Raw genomic sequence first — 24,020 nt, 5'->3', positions numbered from 1 at the left:
AATGCATTAGTTTTTATTTATTTGAGTTTCTGCAAAATTATTCTTGAACATACATCCTGTAATCACATTAACTAAAATAATCCAATGTATGCCTTCTGTGACCCAACCCTCAGGTGGGCCCGGGCGAATTTCCCCCCAGGAGAAATCCTCAGAAACTTCACAGTGAAACTGGCCATTTTCAGTTTATTTTTTTAACCTCACTTTGGCTCAACAAGCACCAGGAGATGGAGCCAGAGCAACAAACAACCCTGCAGGAACAGATGGCAGCTAGGGATCATAATCAGTAATCAGTAACTTCCCACCATACCACATTCATGAGGAGAACCAGCTGCAGCTCGTAGCCAATCAGCCCAGCACAGGCTTAAAGGGTCCTCTCCAGAAGCAGTTGACAGAGGAAGACATGAGGACTGTCTTGCTTTAGATCCTTAGTCCAGTAGAAGACAACTTCAACCAAGTATTGCAAATGTCTAAAAATCCCTGCCGCCCTTGCTCCTGCTGTGACCTGTGTGTTTCTCCGAACAGGGAAGACGGAGGAGCCTAGACCACATCTCACAGCCTGTATGAGGGATACACAACCAAAGAAAACTACGTCACAAGTTATTATTGTCAAGAGAAATCTTAGAAACTTGATGAGAAGGCCCTCTTACATGATCTTTATCATAGTAACTTTTCAGATAAATAAAAAATCCCAGACACTGATCAGCATTAGATCACTTTATATACTAAAATGCGTAGTTAACCAACACATCCTGTTTAAAAAGCAAACCATTAAAGCAAAAAAAAGGTGAAGTGAGAACACCCCTGATAACTCTTTTTGTACATTTCTTCTCTGTAAAATGTGGAATGATTCTATCATATGATAACATGCCCTTTACCATATTCACCATTGCTACAGGAATGCCTTTTATAACTGTGAAAAATAGCTTTTTTGTACATTCCATATTAAATTTCCGAATAAATTCATCATATCCGAGAAGATTTCCTTCTGAATCCCTTATATGTAAGATAGACCAGATACCTCTCTCCAACCACTCACAATAACATAAAGAAGAAGACACATCTGTTGTTCCGTATGGGGGAATTATGAGGGGTGCCACATTTACCAATTTTGTTAGAAGGAATATCGAACCAGAATCCATTGTTATCATGCATGAATCGTTGTAACCACTTGAGTTTTATCATTCCATCCATTGCTTTATAGTCAATCACATTTAACCCCACTTCTTTTAATGACTTAACTATATCACCTTTTCTAACTTAGTGAAGTTTGTTTTTCCAGGTAGAACTGAAGATGATTTGATAAATTGATTTAATCAATCTGTTAGAGACAGCTAATGAAAAGGCAGGGTATAGTATTCTAGAGAGTGTTTCAATTTTAGTTAGTCTCAAAATTCAGTTCTTCTCTAGCTTTCATATCTTAAGTAATAACCACTCCAAAGTATTTGATCTCCTTTTTAACAGGGATTTCATATGTCTATTAAAGGGTGGTCATGTATAGAGATTAGTTCACACTTTTAAAAATTCAAATGCAGCCCAGATGCCTTTGAAAAACTCTTTATTTTCTTGATTACAAGAGGGATCTGTTCTGAACTTTTTAGAAAGATGGTGGTCTCAACAGCTAGCTGAGTATTAGACAAATGATTACCTAACACATTTAAGGGTTCTATATCTGGGCTCTTTAAATAATAAAGGAGAGCAACGACAGCCTTGCTGTACTCCTTGCTTAACCTCAAACCTTTTAGTTGTACCTCGTACCTTTGTACAAAGTTGATCATTTTTGGACAAACTAGCCAAAGGTCAATTCTAGATTTTGATCTTCCATTAGGTTTTATCCAAGAAAAATGTCTTTTATGCAAGTTTTTTCTCTCCAAACATCAATGAAGGAATTAGCATCAATGATATCCTTCATTACACTGCTATGATGGCAATCATTATGAGCAGGCGGATATCTATTCAACCACTCATCAAGTACCATATTAAAATCTATGCCTGCTACAGTAAATTCTATAACATAAGTTTTCTTATATTCAGTAATAATTTCTGACAGAGTTTCTAATAATAATATGTTTTGGGCAATATTATTATAACCATAAATGTTAGTCAAAATTGCTAATGTCCCTTCTAAATTCACAAGTGCTAGGATCCAGTGACCATTGTTGTCACATTTAAATGTTACTACCTTTCCAGAGAACCTGTAAAAACAGATAGCGACACCTCCAGACCGATTACTGCCATGAGAAAAATGATTTCATCTCCCCACTGATTCTTCCAAAATGTCCTCCTCAAAAGAATGAGTCTCTTGAAGAAATATGCAATGCGTTTTAAGTCCTTTACAAAATAAAAAATTGCCTTGCGTTTCACATTGTCCTTAAGACCTCTGGCATTTAATGAAGAAAAATAAATCTCTGACTTTAAAGAACACATAAAGAATAGTATAAAGTTCAATATTAGAAATGTTAGTTTTGAACAGATATAATAACCAACCTCTGTAGAAGTACACTGAACTTAGAGGGTTCTCTGGAACAAAAACTGAATCTCTCCTATCATTCTTTCAGTTCAAATTCAGAATTACTTTTCAATGTTTGAGTTTACAGTTAGGTCCGTTGCCCATTGATGAAGGCCAAAGGACCCCGAAAGTATACTTTCTAATCAGCTCTTCTGACTTTCTGGATCGGTGGCCAAAGAGCCTCTCTCGCCTGTCTCAGCCGTAGTTAAATCCTAAGCAAAGCAAAGTCCTCCAGCTCTGCATACGTCGACTCCTTCGTCATTCTCCAGATTCCATCTCGGTGTTGACGTTTGGCAAATTGGATGATTACCTCGTACGTTCTCTTCTCCTCCCTTCTCCCCACCCAATGAACCGTGTCTACTATCTTGTCCATCTTTTGTGCCCACACTGGTGCTATCTTTTTGAGCAGGTTAATCATTTCCTCCCAAGTGTTTTCATTCATCTTTTCTTTCATGCCTTTAACTCTCAGATTCCACCGCCTACTGTACCTCTCATGGTCACCTGTTCTCTCTTTCAGGATACCATTTTCTTTTTCCAGCATTGCCAACTTTCCCTCTAACTCCTTACTCCTAGACACCTTACTCTTGCATTCTTTAAATTCTACTGCATTAAATTCAAGTGCTTTAGCCAGGCTGCAGATCATTATCAATTACAGCGTCATGTGATGCACACTAGCCCAGAAAGACTTTTCCCCATTTGCTTAATATTGGCAAAGAGGCGTCCTTAAATCCCTGAAAATTTTTTTTGACTTGACTTGTTGACTTTTCAGAACGCATTTTTAAATAGCCATTTTTTAAAACATTAAGTCCGAAAGACGTAAAATGCGCCATTTTCCGAATATAGAGATATTTCTCCAGACATAAAATGAACATGCATCGAACCCACAGGACTCCACCGTGTGCATGCGCTGGTAACTCCGGAAGTCCCTGACACAACACAGTCTTTGTGCCGGCCTTAGAAATGGATATTTTTGAATCATAATTCATCATTTTTACCATCTTACAACACATCCATATGTTGTTGGCTGTAAAGCCTGTGATATGGACGTCTTACCGTGTCTGTATCATAGACTGTATATACAGTCTATGGTCTATATTCAAACTAGCGGTTATCAGTAAGCAGCGCAGAGCATTAGTGACCGTTATTAAATGGTACTGAATGTATTATTTACTTAAAGTTGAGCTGTTTAATAATACAATGTTACAAGGCACCAATGTTTTTGTAGGCACAACACTTTTTGATTCTGTTAATTTAATTTCTTCAGTCGTGATTAGGATATGATTCATTTATAAGTTGTATGTATATTTGTGTGTGTATGTGTGTGTAAAGAGAGATATATACGAATATCTGATATATACCAATATCTGATTATCACGTAAATATTAAAACCGCCCCTCCCTGAGCTACCACCTTATCGTGGTGGAGGGGTTTGCATGTCCCAGTGATCCTAGGAGCTGAGTTGTTGGGAGCTTTATGCCCCTGGTAGGGTCACCCATGGCAAACAGGTCCTGGGGGAGGGACCAGACAAAGTGTAGCTCACCAGACCCTTAAGAAGACTAAGATGAATGGTCCAGAGTTTCCCTCGCCCGGACGCAGATTATCGGGGCCCCCCCCTGGAGCCAGGCCTGGGGGTGGGGCTCGATGGTGAGCACCTGGTGACCGGGCCTTTACCCATGCGGTCCGGCCGGGCACAGCCCGAAGAGGTGACATGGGACCTCCTGCCCATGGGCTCTCCACCCATGGGAGGGGCCATAGGGGTCGGGTACAGTGCGAGTTGGGCGGCAGCCGAAGGCGGGGACCTTGGCTAGCTGCAGAAACAGTTCTGGGGACGTGGAATGTCACCTCTCTGGTGGGGAAGGAGCTTGAGCTGGTGTGCGAGGTTGAGAAGTTCCGACTAGATATAGTCGGCCTCACCTCGACACACAGCGTGGGCTCTGGAACCAGTCTTCTCAAGAGGGGTTGGACTCTCTTCCACTCTGGAGTTTTCACTGGTGAGAGGTGCTGGGCAGGGGTGGCAATACTTATTGCCCCCCGGCTCGGTGCCTGTACGTTGGAGTTTACCCCGGTGAATGAGAGGGTAGCCTCCCTCCACCTTCGGGTTGGGGGACGGATCCTGACTGTTGTTTGTGCCTATGGTCCAAACAGCAGTTCAGAGTATCCACCCTTTTTGGAGTCCTTAGAGGGGGTGCTGGACAGTGCTCCTTCTGGAGACTCCCTCGTTCTGCTGGGGGACTTCAATGCTCATGTTGGCAACGACAGTGAGACCTGGAGGGGTGTGATCGGGAGGAATGGCCCCCCCAATCTGAACCCGAGTGGTGTTTTGTCATTGGACTTCTGTGCTCGCCACAGATTGTCCATAATGAACACCATGTTCAAGCATATGCGCACTTGGCATCAGGACACCCTAGGCCGCAGTTCGATGATCGAATTTGTAGTCGTATCGTTGGACTTACGGCCATATGTCTTGGACACTTGGGTGAAGAGAGGGGTGGAGCTGTCAACTGATCACCACCTGGTGGTGAGCTGGCTCCGATGGTGGGGGAGGATGCCGGTCAGATCTGGCAGACCCAAATGCATTGTGAGGGTCTGCTGGGAACGTCTGGCAGAGTCTCCCGTCAGAAGGAGCTTAAACTCCCACCTCCGGGAGAACTTCAACCATGTCCCGGGGGAGGCGGGGGACATTGAGTCCGAGTGGGCCACGTTCCATACCTCCATTGCTGAGGCGGCCGACTGGTGCTGTGGCCGTAAGGTGGTCGGTGCCCCTTGGGGCGGCAACACCTGAACCCGCTGGTGGACACTGACGGTAAGGGGTGCCATCCAGCTGAAGAAGGAGTCCTATTGGGCCTTCTTGGCCTGTGGGACTCCGGAGCAGCAGACAGGTACCGACAGGCCAAGCGGAATGCAGCAGCGGTGGTCACCGAGGCGAAAATCCGGGCGTGGGAGGAGTTCGGTGAGGCCATGGAAAACAACTTCTGGACGGCTTCGAAGAGGTTCTGGACCACCATCCGATGTCTCAGGAGGGGGAAGCAGTGCTCTGTCAACACTGTGTATGGTGGGGATGGGGCGCTGCTGACCTCGACTCAGGACGTTGTGGATCGGTGGAAGGAATACTTCGAAGATCTCCTCAATCCCACCGACACGCCTTCCGCTGAGGAAGCGGGGCCTGGGAACTCGTGGGTGGGCTCCTCTATCTCTGGGGCTGAGGTTGCCGAGGTGGTTAAAAGCTCCTTGGTGGCAGGGCCCCGTGGGATGGACGAGGTCCGCCCGGAATTCCTCAAGGCCCTGGATGTTGTGGGGCTGTCGTGACTGACACAACTCTGCAACATTGCGTGGACATCGGGGGCAGTGCCCTTGGACTAGCAGACTGGGGTGGCGGTCCCTCTTTTTAAGAAGGGGGACTGGAGGGTGTGTTCCAACTACAGGGGGATCACACTCCTCAGCCTCCCTGGTAAGGTCTATTCAGGGGTACTATAGAGGAGGGTCCGCCGGATAGTCGAACCCCGGATTCAGGAGGAGCAATGCGGCCCCGGTCGTGGAACTGTGGACCAGCTCTTGACCCTTGGCAGGGTCCTTGAGGGTGCATTGGAGTTTGCCCAACCAGTCCACATGTGCTTTGTGGACTTGGAGAAGGCATTTGACCGTGTCCCTCGCGGAGTCCTGTGAGGGGTTCTCTGGGAATATGGGGTTTCGGACCCCCTAATATGGGCTGTCCATTCCCTGTATGACCGGTTCCAGAGCTTGGTCCGCATTGCCGTCGAACTTGTTTCCGGTGAGGGTTGGACTCCGCCAGGGCTGCCCTTTGTCACCGATTTTGTCCATAACTTTTATGGACAGAATTTCTAGGTGCAGCCAGGTGTCGAGGGAGTCCGGTTTGGTGACCTCAGGATTGGGTCTCTGCTCTTTGCAGATGATTTTGTCCTGTTGGCTTCATCACGCCGTGACCTTCAGCTCTCACTGGATCAGTTCGTAGCCGAGTGTGAAGCGGCTGGGTTGAGAATCAGCACCTCCAAATCCGAGGCCATGGTTCTCAGCCGGAAAAGGGTGGAGTGCCCCCTCCGGATCGGGGACGAAGTCCTGCCCCAAATGGAGGAGTTTAAGTACCTCAGGGTCTTGTTCACGAGTGAGGGAAGGATGGAGCAGGAGAACGACAGGTGGATCGGTGCAGCGTCTGCATTAATGCGGACTCTGCACCAATCTGTGGTGGTGAGAGGGGCCAGATAAGGTGGCTCGGGCATCTAATTAGGATGCCTCCAGGACGCCTACCTGGTGAGGTGTTCAGGGCACGTCCCACCGGTAGGAGGCCCCGGGGAAGACCCAGGACACGCTGGAGAGACTATGTCTCACAGCTGGCCTGGGAGCGCCTTGGGGTCCCCCGGGAAGAGCTAGACAAAGTGGACCGGGAGAGGGAAGTCTGGGCTTCCCTGCTTAGGCTGCTGCCCCCGCGACCCGACCCCGGATAAGCGGAAGAAAATGGATGGATGGATGGATATTAAAACCAACAGCACCGCTGTCGTTATACTGTTGATTAGGTGCTGTTGCTAATAAGTTACTACGAGAGGAATGCTTGTGAACGAGCGCTGTTTGCTTCGAGCACCTGAGTCATCTGTGTGAGCGAGCCAGTGAGTCGGAGTCAGTGCTTGGGTACACTCGACTGCATTCAGCTGTTGTTAATCACTACTATGCATGCTCTATGGGCCAGTAGATCTGGATATTTTACACTTTTTTAAAACCCGGAAAAAAAGTTTTTCTCTGATTCATGCGCCACTGAGCAGCTCTCATAGGAATAAACAAGGCCCTGCTCCCATGGCTGTATCCAGATTTATAATAGATCCATGTTCATGCCCGCCACTGAGCAGCTCTCATAGGAATGAACAAGGCCCTGCCCCTATGGTTGTTTCCAGATCAGGTCCCCAGATAGTACGCCACCCTCTGAAGCAAAATTTCCATAGTGGCCGAAAGTGGAACTACAACTTCACGCACACCAAGAAAGACTTTTCCCCATTTGCTTAACATTGGGAAAGAGACCTCCTTAAATCACTTGATAATTTTTTTTTAGACATGTTGACTTTTCAGAATGTATTTTTTAACAACCATTATTCAATATTTATTTAATAACATTAAGTCCTAAAGACGTAAAATGCGCCATTTTCTGAATAAAGATTTGGAATTCGGTATTTCTCCAGACATAAAATGAATGCGCATTGGACCCATGGAACTCCACCGTGTGCATGCACATGTAACTCTAGGAGTCCCTTCGTGCCGGCCATAGTAATGGATATTTTTGAATCATAATTAATCATTTTTACCATTTTACCACACATCCATATGCTGTTGGCTGTAAAGCTTGTAATATGGACGTCTGACCATGTCTGTATCAGAGACCGTATATACAGTCTACGGTCTATATTCAAACAGCCGGTTATCAGTGAGCAGCTCGGAGCACTAGTGACAGTTACTAAACAGTACTGAAAGTAGTATTTACTTAAAGTTGAGCTGTGTAATAATACACAGAGCAATATTACAAGGCATCGCCTTTTCATAATTTTTTTTAGGCACAATACATTTTGATTCTGTTAATTTAATTTCTCCAGTCCTGATTACTAGACTTTTTTAAACCAAGGAAAAAGTATGGACACATGGAGGAGCAAACCTAACCTGGTTTAAATCTTACTTATCAGATTGTCCGCGCATACTAAGGTCTGCTTCAGAGTGCCACAAGGCTCTGTGCTTGGACCAGTCCTTTTTGCTTTATATATGTGTGGCAGGACAGCGCTACACTCCCCACCGTGAGGGGCAGTGTGGCAGACAATTGGCGAGCGATCCCCTCTAAATAGACCCAGTCGGACCCTTCACCTTCCAGAGCCGGCAGCCGTGTGTGGTAGCGTCTTGCTGGGTAGAAGATTGGGTTTCAAAACAAAGGTATGCATGCTCTGTTCCGCTCGATTTATCCAGTGTTATGGGCCTTGTGTTTACTCCAGTTTCGCTCCGTCCAGCAGTGTGGTGTTACCGGGAGCCGGGCTGTCTCCCTCGGGTCTGTGTGTGTGCAGTGCACTTTCTGTGGGTAGGACGCCTGGTTGTCTGCCTTTTTATGTTAAGCTATTATATTAAGGAAATGTTTATTTGCAGCTTTTGTTATTTTTTTGTAATGTTTTATGCCCAGATTCTAATTAGGTTAATTTGTTTTTTTTGCAGTGCGCAGCCGTCACTTGCTGCTGTGGGCCTCGCTGCTGTTTTGGCTCCTCCCCATCTGTGTGCTGAGGGCCTAGAGCGCAGCGGTTCCCTTGGTGGTGGTTCCTTTTTCACTTTTTGGTTTGCTGTCTCACGGGTGTGGTGTAGTTTTGGATCCCTCCCCTTTTTGTTACCGCTGTCGTGGTAAGCCCCCAGCCCTGTCCCCTTTTCCTTTTGGTAGCTCCTCATATCACTCCTTATCTTTATTATTATTACTATTATTATTATGATTTATTTAATCTGTTACTCATTTTAAAATAATTGTTTCATAAAAATATTTTTGTAATTGGAAATCACGTTCCTGTCCTGTGGGATTTTTCGAACTGTGTGCCTTTGTTTCAAATTGAAAACTCTGTAACTGTCAAATCCTGTTTATATCTTGGGGTGAAAGCCCCCAGGTGGCGTTGTCTGCAACTTCTCTACTCTGCTCGCTTTGCCACATATGCTTCCTCTAGGCAACATTATTAGAAAACGCTCTATAAATTTTCCTTGTTATGCTGACGATACACAAATGTATCTATCTGTGAAACCAGATGAAACTGATCAGCTGTCTAGACTTCAAACATGTCTTAAGGATGTAAAAGCCTGGATGAGCCATAATTTCTTGATGTTGAATTCAGACAAAACTGAAGTTATTGTTCTTGGCCCCAAGCACCTCAGAAATTCCCTTTCTAACAATGCAATTACTCTAGATGGCATTACCTTGGCCTCTAGCACATCAGTAAGGAACCTCTGAGTTTTATTTAATCAAGATTTATCTTTTGTCTCCCATATAAAACAAACATCAAGGACGGCTTTCTTTCACTTGTGTAACATCGCAAAAATTAGGCATATCCTATCTCAGACAGATGCTGAAAAATTAATACATGCATTTGTCACCTCTAGGCTGGATTACTGTAACTCCCTATTATTTGGTTGCCCCAACAAATCTCTTAGGTCTCTCCAACTGGTGCAGAACGCTGCTGCACCTGTTCAAGCGGGAACCAAGAAAAGGGACCATATATCTCCTGTTCTAGCTTCATTGCACTGGCTCCCTGTAAAATCTGGAATTTAAAATCCTCCTCCTTACTTACAAAGCTCTAAATGGTCAGGCTCCATCCTATCTGTTGCAGCTCATAGCTCCTTACCAACCCTCACGATCACTGCGCTCTGAAAATGCAGGATTAATTGTGGTTCCCAAAGTTTCCAAATGCAGGACAGGAACCAGAACCTTCAGCTACCATGCTCCTCTCCTATGGAACCATCTTCCAGTTTCAGTCAGGGAAGCAGACACCGTTTCAACTTTTAAGGGTAGACTTAAGACCTTCCTCTTTGATAAGGTTTATCATAAGGGCTGGCTAAGGTTGCCTGGACCTGCCCATAGTTAGGCTGACATAGGTTTAACTTGCCGGGGGACTTTCTATAGGGTTCAGAGAGCAGTGGGACTAACACTGCTCTCTGACCTTAAATTTAAGCCATAATAGCTGATTAGTGACTCTAGTTTCATTAGTGTGTATATTCCTGGTGCACAAGTTTCTTGTGCTCAGTTGAAATCCCTGTCCGTGTGATGGGGAGGAGGGGGACGTGGCAGAGCTTTCGTCCAGATCGGGGGGAGTTTGAGTCCGTTCAGACCTGCCACTCTGGCTCTGCTTCCTCTCTCTTTCTTTCTGGCCCTGCTTCCGGTCTCTTTCTTTCTTTTCTATTACTGCTCTCTGGCATTTATATTTAAGTCGTAATTGCTGATCAGTGACTCTAGGATCCTCATTGAGTGCTTATCCTTTTTACTGTTCACCACCTTGGTTCCTTTGAACTGCACTATGCTAATGTGATACGCTTTGTGATAATGGGCTCTATCAATAAAATTGACTTGACTTGTATAGGCACAAATAACTATAATAATATTAACCAAAAAATGGAGCTGGTGCTGCAGCTGCTGTGTTTACTGAACCAGCAGCCGCATTTTGAGAGGGCCTATACTGAGAGACTTGATGCAATACTTAAGATTAAGATGGATGATGATGATATTGGGCTGTTATGGTGCGCCATCAGCTGTCAGTCGCCTTTAACAGCTTTGGAGACTTTTGATAGAGTTGATGTTACATCTACACTAAGATAAATAATAGCCTAATAATATAGGTAGAGTTCGGCCTGTCAGTGGCACAGCAACAGAGTTTCTCTGTTTAAGAAATACCCGCACATAACCTGCACTCTGTATTCATACTGTACTGTTTCCCATTTAGAATTGCAGAATGCTGTTCACTATTTGCATCTGCAGGCTTTTTATTATTTACTGATTGTAAATTCTTTATTTATATCCCAGAATGTTGATCCCGATGATCGGGGATGATCAGCCTCACGTGTGACTGAATAAATGAGAGTAAAAAGGGTTTTATGCTGACAGACAGACTGTCTCGGACTTTAACTGCCTTCATTATAAAAATAGATGGAGCAAATTGATCATGAAAACATAAATGTTTGTTGTTCTGTGTTTTGGATAGTGAATTGTGAGATAAATGAAATATCAAACTCTGGAGTGATAAAATTGAGTGCAATCCTTAATCTGTCTTCACTCTGGTGTGAAACTGTCAATCAATAACTGACGGGGGCATGTCGGCCGATAAAAGACTTCTGTAAAGACTGCTCTGGAGTGTCCCGCCTTGATTCTTGGTGCTTAGCACAAATAAGTGCTTTGGTACATCCTTCGAGATGGTGCACCAAGACCGACGTCCGGTCCAAGCGAGGATCAAGGAGCGAGGAAATGAAAAATAAGAGACCTTGGATCCGGCCTTCGTCAGGGCCCAGCCAATCAGAGGAGCACAGGTGTAATCAATGAAGTCAGAGTGCAAACACTCAGGTCAAGGCCAACAAAGCGCCAGTGTGCTCAAGACCAATAATTATAATGGAGATTTATGAAAGCTACAAAAGCATCATAAGTAACAATGTTGCTGCCAATAAAGCAAGTGAGAAAAGCTGGCAAAAAAGAACCAAGAGTGTAAATTCATAAGTTCATACATTCATTTCATAACTCAGTGCATCCTCCATTCATTTGTAATGTGACTGCTGCACATTCCACAGCTCTTATACTGAAACAGGATACAGCTGATCTGAATGTTCAAGTCAGCATAAACATTTATACTCTGTCCTGTAAAAGTCACTTCAGTTTTTGGCCAACTCAAAGCGAAATTGATTTTATTGATTGAATATTATCTGTCTGCAAAGCTGGGGGTCGGCATGACCGGGACCCCTCCCCTGGCCTCAATTCATGCTCCTGCAGGTGGTGAGCCCACAGGGTAGTGGCTGCATGTTGCTCATTCGGGCTGAACCTGGCTGGGCCCCATGGCCAAAGGCCTGGCTACTAGACGCTCGCCTTTGAGCTCCCCCCTCAGGTCTGGCCATATCATCACGGTCTTCATAAGTTGCTCTTTGTCTGGCCCCTGCCACGGGACCACTTTGCCTTGGGTAAGCCTACCAGGACCTAATGCCCCTGTTAATACAGCTCCCAGGAATTAAGGGGACACGCAAACCCTCCACCGTGTTAAGATAAGATGGCTATTCTTGGGGGGACCGTTGTAGTGAAGAGGGAGCTAAAGAAAGAAGCTTTTGATTTACTGGTCCATCTACGTCCCAAACCTGGACGAGCTTTGGGTGGTGACCAACAGAATGAGATGGTGGATACAAGCAGCCAAATGAGTTTCCTCTTTAGGGGCTCAGCCTTCAGCCTCCTGCAGACTTTGAGATTTTTCGCAATCTTAAGGGTTTAGTGCATAACAATTTCTGGTGCCACCAGCGGCACCTGAGGGGCCCCCTCTTTCCTTATGGTTGCAACACTGTGGAAAACCACACGCTACTGTGATTTCACACGGGCACTTGAGACACATTTGAGCCAAGAAAATAGTTAAAGCGGGACTTGATGACCCCATAGGTCATTTCAATTATGCACTTTGTGAGGGCTACATTGACCCGCCTCTGTGGTGGTGGCTCTGGTTCTGGGTAGAGGATCAACCAGAATCGGGAGCAAGCGTATCATCTGCAAAAGGAGTTTGATTTCACACAGAAAGCACTGAAACAACGTTACCAGTGAAGGCTTTTTAAAGGGAACTGATTGTGGTTTTTAATGCTGGCAAAGTCCTATGACAGAATGTGTCATTTGTGAATATTTCTGACAAATGTAGAAAGTCTCCTGTGCAGCACTTTTGTAAAATTTTAGTTGTATGTATGCATGAAATGTGCCCATGTGCCACCAATCTCCCAACATTAGTACACTGATGCAGTGATATGACTTTCTACTCAAAAAATCACTTTCATGTTCCCTGGTATATGTGTGCAGTCAACTGCACTAGTGTCCCTAAGGAATGTGCAAGTAAATGCCACATTCATTAAGAGGGCAATTAATGTAAGTTACCTGTGATTTTATAAAAGGCTTATACCCAGGGTACGCAAATGGCCAGCAAACACTACAAACACTCAGTGAGAGCAACAACAACCTTGTGACTGGCACGGTATACAATGTTTTTACCCAGATTTCCATCATCACCAACTGAATGCAAGTAGGTTGCCATGGCATACAGTTTGTGGTACAAATTGTATGTGTCATGTTGCAGGTTTTTGTAAGTGCACAAAAATAGTGCAGATTGGATGTTATGATATAGATATCATATAATCACTCTATGCAGATGATACAGTTGTAAAGCTGCATTTTTCAATTAATATTCTTCAAGAGGCACTCCTTGATCTCAAAACTTGGTGAATATCAGGACTGGTGGACCAATAGATGGCTGTCACTTTATGCAAAAAAAAAACACTCTATACTACAGCTAACAGTAGAAGCAAAGCAATCAAAATACATCTCCACTCTTATGCTGGCTAGCTCCTTTGCTCCTTTTTCAAGTCATCTCTGACACGGTCTCGGAAGGTGCCCAGCTCGCACTTCATCTCCGTGGCCATTGACTTAATATCCGCACGAATAGGGGCTTTGAGAAAAGGGGCTAAAGTTCCAAACACCGCCTCCAGCCAAGCTGCAAGTCTTTTTCGACAATGATCTGATAACCTACGGGAGTGCGGAAGAGGCAGCAGAGGATTTGATGAAGAGGGGCTTTTCTGTTACCTGTGAGAAGCCGACGGAGACTGGGATACCGTAGAAAGTATGGAGAGGCACCTGGCAACGCACAGTGAGTGCAGCTGGCGGCAGCCAACAGGCACGGGCCGCCAGGACTGGATTAAAGAGAAGCTGCAGAGCTTCCAACGGCTGTCAAACACTTAAGAGACTAAGGTACCAGGAGGTAACAGACTGCCCTTGTCTTATAAACGCGAAGAATTGGGTAGGCGAGATAATCATCTAGTTTAAGGACACTTTACTCTTGTTATTTATTATGTTTTCGAACTGAGCTGTATGCCCTTACTGTGGGAGTAAAGACTGTATGCTGTTTGCTCGACAAAGTTTATTATTGTTGTTATACTTGAATATACAACTACTTGCCCTCTTATCTGAATGGGGCTAAATCTTTGTTTTATATTTTTACATGATTACCCCTAGAATTGATGAGTATAGTTGACCGACATGGGTTGGAGATTTGTTTTCGAAACTGAGTGCACAAAATACATACTTGAAGTGGGAGTACTACAAGCTACACTGAGGGGGGTCTGGTAGCCTGGTAGAGACTGGTAGTCTATTTGAGTTTCTTAATCTGTTGGTTTGTTTTTCTATTTGACGTTTGGTGTTTGTTCTATAGTTCAAGAAGAGTCCAGGTTTGGTCACCAATAAGTGATAATTTACTGATTTTTTTTTTAACTGTGGGTTTAAATGCAATGTCAGGAATATAGGGTAATTACCCTTCATGTAAATGGCTTACACAATCCAATTAAGAGGGGTGAAGTAATTGCAAAGATGAAAAGGGAGAAACCACATGTGATATTTTTGCAGGAGGCATCTCAATCGCACTGAACATGAAAAATTAAAGAAGTTTGGTTTTAAAAATACATTTTATTCATCTTATAAGAAGGGGAAAAAAGAGGGGTGGTAATGTTAAATCCTGATACAGTGTGTACCTACCTGCCTTCTGTCCCCGACCACGTGTTCCGATTCGGCGTTCCGGAAATCTGATGGCTCCTCTGGCAAAGACCTCACTGCTCGACCACGACGATCCTCCTGCCTGCTCCTCAACGGTACCGTTATTCTTTCGGACTGTCTCCCCGGCTACGGATCCTCTGCCTGTCCCCGACCACGACTCAGCGTTATCCCCGACAACATTCCCACACGTGTTGTCGGCTCGTCGAGCTACGGGGTTTCCTGCTCTCCAGCCACAGTAGGTTCCAGCTTCGTGTCTTCGCTTCGTGGGATCCCCAGAGACATTGTTTGGGTTTATCACCAGAAGAACGAACTGAATATCTGTGAGCTGATCTTTGTTTGTGTTGGTTTAAATAAAAGTTATTACCAACTCACCTTGAGTTTTGGCGTGCTGCATCTGGGTTCATACACACCCCGTTTCAGCATGTAGGAAATACATACAGGGGAAATTTAAGGATTATATGGATAACAAAAATCTCTCTTCAAAATATATGAAAGCAATTATGGCCCCATAAGCAAAAACATTAAGTCTGATATTGACAGGTGGTCCCAACTGCCCCTAGATATGCATAATAGAATGGAAACAATAAAAATGAATCTACTCCCGCGCCTCTTATATCTCTTCCAGTAGTAAAAGGGAGGGAGGGGGTACATGCTGGAGGAACTGCAGAGAACAGCTGGCAGGGCATTTCCATATATTTTTTGGGGGGTGCCCAGTCATTCAGTCATACTGGCAGGGGGTGACACGGGTGATACAGAAGATTTTTGGTGTTGGAATTGACTTCTCCTTTCCTGCAATCTATCTGGGAAATATCGCAGCTTATCCATTAGGGCAAGACAGGTATCTGTTAAAGATACTACTAGCGGCCAGCAAGAAATCTGTAACATGAAAGTGGCTGCAGGCAGTTCCTCCAGCAGTGACTGACTGGATAGATATTGTGAAAGGAAGTGTGCCCTGAGCTCCAGCACCTCGCCACGCGCAACCCCTGCAACACAGAAGAACAAAGAAAAGCACACCAAGCATGCACACAAACAGTCACAAGCACTCCACAAAACAACACAAGGCACTACAGAATGTCCACGACTGAAACAAAAAGAGGCCTCAATGCACACGGCTTATCCCACAGTGTGGTGGCCCATATCCCAGGTCTTCATCTCCCCAAAGTCTACAGATAATCGTGATTGTGCAGCTCCACAGGGTGCACACTTGGAGTGGAGAGCAGCCCTGCCAGTCGGTCCCGTAGGCCATGTCCACAGCTCAAGGACGTCCCCCGCTATGAGGCTGATGTTATGTAGCACTGCACAGGTGGTGATGACAGAGGGGACAAAGGTGTAGTCAACCTCCAAAGTCTTGCAGAACAGCAAGCCCTCATCATGCTATATAATAGAATGGGCCATGACATGATGCTGGTTGAAGCAGCTCTTCACCCTCCCTTGCAGTGGTCCTCTGAAAGGAGTGATGATGGCCACAGGTCTTTCAGTGCAGGGGGATCCACCAACAACCTGCAGAGAGCGGGAAACCACTGATTAATATATTTATGATTATGTGATAGATGTTGATGTAAAGAGGTTACCTTAGTCACAGCTGGGGGAGGGTACATAGCCTTTTTGTAAATCCTGTTGTTCTTCAACACTGGTGTCATGGACAAAGATGCTGATAAACAAGCCCCTCCCATCACACACTGCCTGCAGCTGTATGGATGGGAAAGGATCTCTGTTGAGGTAATCTTTATGCAGACTGTGCAAATGTTTGGCGAACCTCATCCAGTGCTCTGGCGATGGGCAGCCTGATGACCTCGAAGTGAAGGGCTGCAATTTTCTCCACTCCAGTGTGCAGCAGTCTGCAGTCTGCAATACAATTCAATGACAACAGCCAACTGAGCAATCCCGACAGTTTAATTTAAGCAACAACAAACTCAACAGTAACAACAGTTACTTTGTCCATCGTATCTTTCAACAAAAGACCAAAAGTTTACATGTCTGGACTTCCTTGCAGCAAAGGCATCTATGGTGTCATCAAATGACACCTGCCTAGACATCTCTCAAGAAAACCCACTGTCTCTGTAGGCTACAAGGGAGGCTTCAGTTCTTCTCAGAAGGTCAACTGCAACATCCATTTGCATTGTGACTGACTGCAATAATTTGCTGACATGTTGAATCTTAGTCAGGATGCTATTATTGAGCATGCTTCGGCATGATGCTTGTTGAACCTGCTGTGTCCCCTCCCCTGTGGTGGCTCACGATAGGAGGTGATAATGGCTACTGGATGACTGATGCAGGGGTAGCCACCATCACCCACTATGAAATGATCTTAGGGAGAGTCCAGAGCACCTCTGAAGAAGCTGCTGATCTTAAAGACCCTGGTGTCGTGGACCGACTCCAGATACCCCACGACTGTGTTCAGGAACTTGCCTTTCCCATCACAGCTGGCCTGGAAGTGGATGGAGGGAAACAGTTTCTGGTCGATATAGTCCTGTCCATCCGGTCCAGGTGGTGTTTTAATTTTTAATTTTTAAATTTTTTTTATTGTGAATTTCAGTGACAACAAAAGAAGCAAAGAAACCGTCAAGGGAGACAAACAATGACACATACAGATAGTGAAGAAGGTACCTTACAAATAAAAATGGATGCAGCGCAGGTTTTAGCAATTATGTATCAGAAATGTGGTAAAACCAAGAGAAAAAAAAGAAAAAGAAACAACTAAACAAAAAACAACAAAAAATAAACAAACAAACATACAAAAGAAAATAAGCATAGATAGAGCAAATGTGTGTGTGTGTGTGCATGTGTGTGAGTGTGTTTGTGTATGTGTGTGTGTTGCTGCTGTCTTTAAAACCATTCAGCTGCTGAGAGACGAGAGCCCTTTGTGACCCGTTCCATCCAAAGACTCCACAGTTCCAATGTGTTTTGAAGGTTTATTGTAACAAAAAGTCAAAAGGGCAAACAAGCAGTCCAAGCAAAAAATGGAAAAATAGTAATGATGGTAAACTGAAATAGATAACAACCGAACGTGGATAAACAAACGTAAGTACGGTCAACAAAAAATATGAGGCGCTCTCTCCCTCTGTGTCTTTCTTTCCTTCTTTCTCTCTTTTGTTTAAACTCCCGCCACCACACACACTAAGAAAAATAACCACACCCCTGGCTGTGCCCAACACAAATGACGTAATCAATGCAAATAACGTAAAACCTAAAGCAAAATGGCAAGAAATATATTTTAACTGCTACAATACCGGCCCCTAATTATTATAATTCAAACAATAATAATTACACAATAAATGATAACCACACATACCAGTACATTTCAACATAAAGTTCATTAGGAAAATCTTCTTTCTTCATAAGAATGCTAGACGTGCATGAGAAAGAGTGATCCTTATTGTCACTCTGGATCAGTCCATAGTTCATAGTGTATGTGTGTATGTACTGTAGTGCGCAAGGGGCAAAGGTCAAAGTTCAAAACAAAAGACGAAGTCAGTCTGGGTTTCAAAGTTCTTCTGACTCCAATAGAAGGCAGATTTTGTTGATTGGTCTGTTCAGAAATCCAGTCTTGGTCTTGATTCGGACATGACGAACGAGACCTCTTTTATCCAGGATAGTCTCTGTGATTTTTCCAGTCAGCCAGGTGTTTCGAGGTGCTGAATCGTCCATGATGATTACAGTGTCTCCTGTTGTGAAGTTGCGTTTGATTTTAAACCATTTCTGTCTTTCTTGAAGTTGTGGAAGATATTCTTTAATCCATCTTTTCCAGAACAGGTCTGACATGTACTGGATTTGTCTCCATCTGCGTCGAGCATATAAGTCGTCCTGTTTAAACTGTCCTGGTGGTAATGAAGGCATGGTTTTGAGGAGAAGAAGGTGGTTTGGGGTGAGTGCTTCAAGGTCGTTTGGGTCTGTCGAAGCCTTGGTGACTGGACGGCTGTTGAGGATTGCCTCAGCTTCACATAAAACTGTGTGAAGGCCCTTCATCAAGATTTTGTACATTTAAAGTTGAGTTCAGAACCTTTCGCACTGATTTAATCAGTCTTTCCCAAAAACGCCGCCATGATGTGAACCAGCAGGGGGGTTGAAAATCCAGCTGATTCCCTTGTTAAGCAGAGCGTTGTGAATCTGACTCTGATTCCAGCTTTCAATTGCTTCTTTCAACTCCCGCTGAGCTCCTACAAAATTGGTGCCATTATCAGATCGAAGTTCTTTAAGCTGACCACGTCTGGCAATAAAGCGCCGAAGGGCATTGATGAAAGAGTCTGTGTCAAGTGACGATGCCACTTCAATGTGAACTGCTCTTATAGCCAAACATGTGAAAATAACACCATAGCGCTTCACAACTTTCCTCCTTGTTTCACTCCGAAGGGTCCAAAGTAGTCCACTCCAACGTAGGTGAATGGGGGTTCATCTGGAGTGACTCTGTCCAATGGCAAGTCTGCCATCTGCTGTTGACCAGGGGTAGCGTTTACCCGCCGACAGGTAACACATCTTGACAGTATCTTTCTGATCAACACAGTAGCACCAGGAATCCAGTATTTTTGACGCAGGATAGATAACATATGGTTGCGACCACCATGACCCACCTTTTCATGAATGTGTCGCAGAATCAGATCAGAAATGTGGAAATCTTTAGCCAATATCATTGGATGTTTCACCTCTTCTGACATTGCTGCTCTGCTTAAGCGGCCTCCAACACGTAACACGTCTTTGTCCAATATAGGATTGAGTTTATGAATGTGGCTGGTCCGCTTGACGTTCATTCCTTTCCTTAGATTTGCGATTTCATCTGCAAACCTCCTCTTCTGACAGAAGCAGATTATCTCCAATTCAGCAGCAGCCAGCTCCTCCACAGTGAGATGAGGGTTTTTCATAGTCTGAAGATTTCTTGTGTTGTTTTGTGGTAGGTTTCTGTGATGCACGTTGTCTGAGTGAATACCAACATGAGTTGCTTGTTTTCTTTTTCTGCTGAGATACAAAAGCAGTTTCCTAAATCTGAGCATCCATGCTACTGCTCTTTTCAGGTGCGTCCAGGCAGAGAAGTGATGGATGAAGTGTGTCACTGGATCCATGTTTTCAGTTGTTACCTGTGTAGCATTTACAGTTATGCTTTTGACTTCAGAGTCTTTTGATGAGATTTTTTCCAAACCATCTGGGTTTTGAGGCCACTTTTCCTGAGACTGAAGAAGAAATTCAGGTCCAGACAGCCATATGTCTTTCTGAAGAAAGGTTTCAACTCTCAAACCTCGAGATGCCATGTCTGCTGGGTTGTAGCTGTGTTAACAAATCTCCACTGTTGTGCACGTGAGACTTTGTGAATTTCAGTGACTCTGTTGGCCACAAAAGTACGGAATCTGGTGGTTTTGTTGTTGATGTATTTGAGCACAGAGGTGCTATCGGTCCAGAATATGGAATCTGCTAATTCCATTTGTAGCTCTTTTCTCCATACTGTGTCCATCCTGCTTGCCATTGTAGCTGCGGTCAACTCCATTCGAGGGATAGTGGCTGGCTTTAATGGAGCCACTCTTGCTTTTCCCATCACAAAACCACAGTGTGCTTGGCCATGAGTGTTATGTAGCAACAGATAGCTGACAGTTCCATAACCATCTTCGCATGCATCTGAAAAGTGATGTAACTGAGCAGATGCAACAGTTCCAAAGTCAGTGGGTTTCAAACATCTATCAACACTGAAGTTTTCTAACTTATGAAGCTCCTGTATCCATCGCATCCATTCCTGCACAGTGGAATCGGTTAAAGCGTCATCCCAACCAACCTTTTTTCTGCACAGATCTTGCAGGATTTTCTTGGCAGTCAAGACGACAGGTGACAATATTCCAAGGGGGTCATATATTGAGCTCACTGTGGAAAGAATTCCTCTTCTGGTGAGTGGTCTGTCTTTGATGATGATTTTAAACTTGAAGACGTCAGACTGTACACACCATTGTACACCAAGCACTCTCTCCACAGGTAAGTTGTCATAAGCCATATCCAAATTCTTCATCTCTTCTGCCTTTTCTGTTTCAGGTATGGATACCAACACACAACGACTGTTACTTATCCACTTGTTGAGCAGGAAACCTCCTTTGGAACAAATAGCTCGCAGTTCATGATAGAGAGCTATTGCATCCTCTTCTGAAGCCACTGCCGCAAGGCAGTCATCCACATAAAAATTATTCATAATGGTGTTCACAGCTTGAGGGCTGAACTCTTCCATGTTGTCCTCAGCGCATCTCCTCAGTGCAAAGTTTGCACAACTGGGTGACGAAGTCGCTCCAAACAGATGCACTGTCATCCTGTATTCCACCATGTTCTGACTGTAGTCTCCGTCGGGCCACCAGAGGAAGCGCAACAAGTCCCGGTCTTCACTTGGCACCTTGACTTGATGAAACATGGCTTCAATATCTGCAGCGATGACAACAGGTTCTTTGCGGAATCTAGTCAAGACTCCTAGTAGTGTACTGGTCAGGTCAGGTCCCTGTAAGAGCTGAGAGTTCAGTGAAACTCCCTGAAACGTTGCTCCACAGTCAAACACCACTCTCAGTTTCTTCTTTTGTGGATGTAGGACCCCATGATGTGGCAGATACCATTTTCTGCCGTCACTGCGTCCCAGAACACAATCCGGTACCTGTTCAGCGTAGCCTTTGGCTAACATGTCAGACATGAAGCTGGTGTAGTCAGAGTGGAAAGATGAGTCTCTTTTAAATCTTTTCTTTAGGTTAAGTGTGCGTTGTTCAGCGATGCTTCTGTTGTCAGGCATACATATTTCCTTTTCTTTTACAGGTAAGTGAATGCAATAATGGCCGTCAACTAGTGTGGTAGATTGTGAGACCAAATCCAAAAACATCTTGTCTTCTTTTGACGGTTCTTTATCTTCTCTCACACACTCAGGGAAGTCGTTCCTGAACTGTTGCTCCCACAGCTCGTCAAGTTTCACAACAGAGATCCTGTTCACATTGACTGTTGACTTTTCCTGAGCATCCTCGTCCCCTTTTCCAAGCGGTCCATTAACTGTCCATCCAAGCATGGTTTTTACAGCGTAAGGTCTGTCTCCAACACTCCGTATAACATCAAGCGGCTCCAGAGCCCTTGGCACATCCAAGCCAATCAGCAGTTCGATCTCAGATTCAATTTCAGGCAGATAAACATTATCCAAATGAGACCACTGTTCAATATCTTTCTGATGTGGAATGTTTCCTTGATGCACAGGCATAGTCTTCTGGGTGTATATACCTGGAAGATCACAAAAAAAACGCGCTGCTATCCAGACCAGCAACTTCAAGACCTGAAACAATGTTGGTTTCAACGATCTTTCTTTGACCCATCGTTCTCAAAAGAATACTTGTCCTTCTTCCCTGGAGCTTAAGCTTGGTCATCAGGCCCACTGTACAGAACGATGCCGTGCTCCCTGGGTCAAGAAATGCGTACGTGTGTACTATTGTACTCCCCTTCTTGGCTTTCACTTGCACAGGCACGATTGAAAGTTTGCAGTTGTCTTCACCGGCCCCAGTGAGATCACCGGTTTGGACTGAAGCTACAGAAGTCCTTTTAGCTGTGTCCTTTATTTCTGTTTGCTGTGTGTCCATCTCTTTTTTCTTTTGGTGAATATGCAATTTTTTTTTCCTCTTTGGTGAATATGCAACATCGTTGGGTGCTTTAAACCACATATGTCACAGGTGAGTCGCTTTCTGCAGTCTTTACTGAGGTGCCCTTTACACAAACAGCCAAAACATATTCCATTTTTCCTCATATAAGCGATTTTCTCATCATGTGTCCTCCTTTCCAATTTTGTACACACATCCAAAACATGTCCACCATCACAAAACAAACAGCTTTTCAAGTCCAGCGAACTTTCTCTTCCCTTCGTGCCTTTTCCATTTGGTTCTTTAAGTGTCACAGTGGTGGCAAAGGTACTTCCTTTTATCCTAGGTTGAGTTTGTGACTTGAACCTCCTTACATCTTGCTCACTGCTGGAGTGTCTTTGATATCTCCGAACACTGGGTCTGTCAAAATCCTTACTTGTCTTTCCAGGAAATCCACTACATCTTTGAAGGTAGCTCTTTGTTTGTGTTTTACCTGGAAATCACAAGCCACAGTTCTCCATTGATCCCTCAGCCGATAGGGCAATTTCTTTATGATGTTGAACATATTTGAAGGCATGTCTTCATATTTGAAGGCATGTCCAGTCCTTCATGTAGTCAACATCTTTCCATGGCGTTGCAACATCCTTGAAGAAAAAGGGTGTATGCTTGCAGGGATTTTGTGTCATCAGGTTTTATAGATGGCCATGCAAGAGCCTTGTCCATGTAAGCTCTAGCGATTTTGTGCTCGTTGCCAAAATGCTCCCGCAGTAAAGATTTAGCCTTCCTGTAACCTCTTTCCGAGTCCATGTGTAGGCAGCTCCTCACCATTTCCCTTGGCTGTCCTCTTGTGTATTGCTCTAAGTAATATAAACAGTCTCTATAGTTTTCATTCTTGTTTTCAATACTGTGTTCAAAGGATTTAATGAATGTTTGGTACTGAAGGGGGTCACCATCAAAAACTTGAATTTCTCTCTTTGGCATAGAAGAAAGGCATTGTTGTTGAATTAACAGTGCAGTTATTTCATTTTGTTTCTCCATGACACTGTATATGTTGTTCTGGTCACCATTGTTTGAGGTAGGTAAAATGGCTGGTGTTGTCACACGTGCATGCTCGTCTGCATTCCTGTTGCTTGTGTTGGGTGTTCTGGGGTCTGTACTAGAAGGTTGTGTGTGAGTTGCAGCTCTGTGTGCAGTTACAGGTGCTATAATGGTTTGTGGATTGGTGCTGTTTTGATCTGGGAGACTTTGTCCATGTGGCTGCATGTTTTGTACACTTGGCACAAGAGGTTTTGCGTTAACATGAAGTGCTTTCTTTTCTTGGTGCCTTTCAAAATATGACATCATACCATCCGACTTTTTTGTAGGATGACTTTGTGTACTGGATCCTCTTGATGCTCCAAGTACGTGCATCTTGTCATAGCAGCAATATCCGCTTCCAGCTGCAGCTGCTCCTTCTTTCTCTTTATCAGCTGCTCCTGTTCCTCCAGAGCATGTTTATCTTTTAGCATTTTCTGACGAACAACAAGTGCGGCAACATCGGCCTCAGCTTTAAGGCGTGCAGATGAAGTACTTTGATACTTTGGAGCTTGCCTTGGAAGCACTGTGTTTGCTTTTCTTGCTGCTTGCAACATTAGACACACTGTCACCAGGTTGAATTAGTTCCTGCACATCAGATGTT

This window comes from Plectropomus leopardus, chromosome 17 (assembly GCF_008729295.1).
Source record: "Plectropomus leopardus isolate mb chromosome 17, YSFRI_Pleo_2.0, whole genome shotgun sequence".
In the NCBI taxonomy this organism is placed as follows: Eukaryota; Metazoa; Chordata; class Actinopteri; order Perciformes; family Serranidae; genus Plectropomus; species Plectropomus leopardus.
The sequence above is the reverse complement of the archived record's forward strand: the minus strand, read 5'-3'. Positions refer to the sequence as shown.